This window comes from Notamacropus eugenii, chromosome 1 (assembly GCF_028372415.1).
Source record: "Notamacropus eugenii isolate mMacEug1 chromosome 1, mMacEug1.pri_v2, whole genome shotgun sequence".
NCBI lineage: Eukaryota > Metazoa > Chordata > Mammalia > Diprotodontia > Macropodidae > Notamacropus > Notamacropus eugenii.
Genome location: NC_092872.1, coordinates 349,280,648 through 349,282,070, shown reverse-complemented (window position 1 = coordinate 349,282,070; position 1,423 = coordinate 349,280,648).

The following is a 1,423-nucleotide window of genomic DNA, read 5'->3' as shown; positions in this document are numbered from 1 at the left end:
GCATGTTGTAAAAACCTTTTTTTCTTGGCATCTATTGACACAATCGTGATTTTTATTGCTTTTTGTTATTATTATAGTCTATTATCTTTACAATTTTCCCAATATTTAACCTTGCATTCCTATCATAAATCTAATCTAGTACTAATCTTTTTAATATGCTGTTGTAGGGTTAATATTTTATTAACTATTTTATAGCAATACTCACTAGGAATATTTATTTATGATTTTCTTCCTTTGTTTTGTCATTCCTAATTTGGGTATCAAGATCATATTTTTCTCAAAGAAGCTGTTTGGTTGACTTTTCCCCCCAATTTTGCAAAGTTTACATAATATTGGAGTTAATTATTCTTTGAAATTTTGTTAGAATTCACTTTGGATTCCATTTGGTACTTTGGGAGTTATTTTATTGCTCAATTTCTTTTTCTGAGATTAGGTTGTTTAAATTCTCTAGTTCTTGTTCTGTTAATATTACTATCTTACATTTTTATAAAAAACCAATTCATTGTTATGAGTTTTGTTGCCATATAACTGGGTAAAATATTTTCTACGAATTTTCTTTATTTCCTATTCATTTGTTTTGAAATCTCCTTTTTTCTTTTTGAGATTGACAAATTTGCTTTCCTCTCTTTTGCCAGGATAGTCAATGACACCTTTTTTTTAATCTTTGGCATCGATCAATTCAGTTTTTTGTTTTCAATTTAGTTTATCTCTTTTTTGATTTTCTAAATTTCTATTTTTGTGTTAAGTTGGGGATTTTTGATTTGTTGCTTTTCTACTTTTTTTGGTTTGTTTTTTGAATGACCATTTTATTTATCTATTCTTTATTCCCTTTGATGATAAAAGTGTTAGGAGTCATACATTTTTTCCTAAGGATTACTTTGGTTGTATCCCATAAGAAGAGGAAGGAAGGAAGGAAGTGAAGCAAGAGGGAAGAAATGTTTCAAACATTTATTAAGGGCCTACTATGTGTCAGGCACTGTACTAAGCACTTTATAAATATAATCTCATTTGATTTGCATAACAAACCTTTAAGATAGGTGCTATTATTGTTCTTATTTTACAGTTGAAGAAATTGAGGAAAATAGAGCTTAAGTGACTTGCCTAGGATCACACAGCTAGAAAGTATCTGAGGTGGGATTTAAACTCAGCTCTTTCTGACTACAGGCTCAGTGTTCTTTGTCACCTAACTTATTCCAAGAAAAACAGGATTCTGTAGTACTGGAGATGTGAGTTACCTTGGCTACGTGTACTCCCTATCTCTCTACCAGTGTATTCCACATGTGTGTTTCTGAAACAATACACCCAAAGATTTATGGGAGGAACGTTCTTCCTTTGCCAAATCTTCAAATGCTTTTTCTTTTAGTTAATTGCATCTGCTGACTGACGAATAAAGGTAAGCTGGCCAGTGTACATTAAAGATACA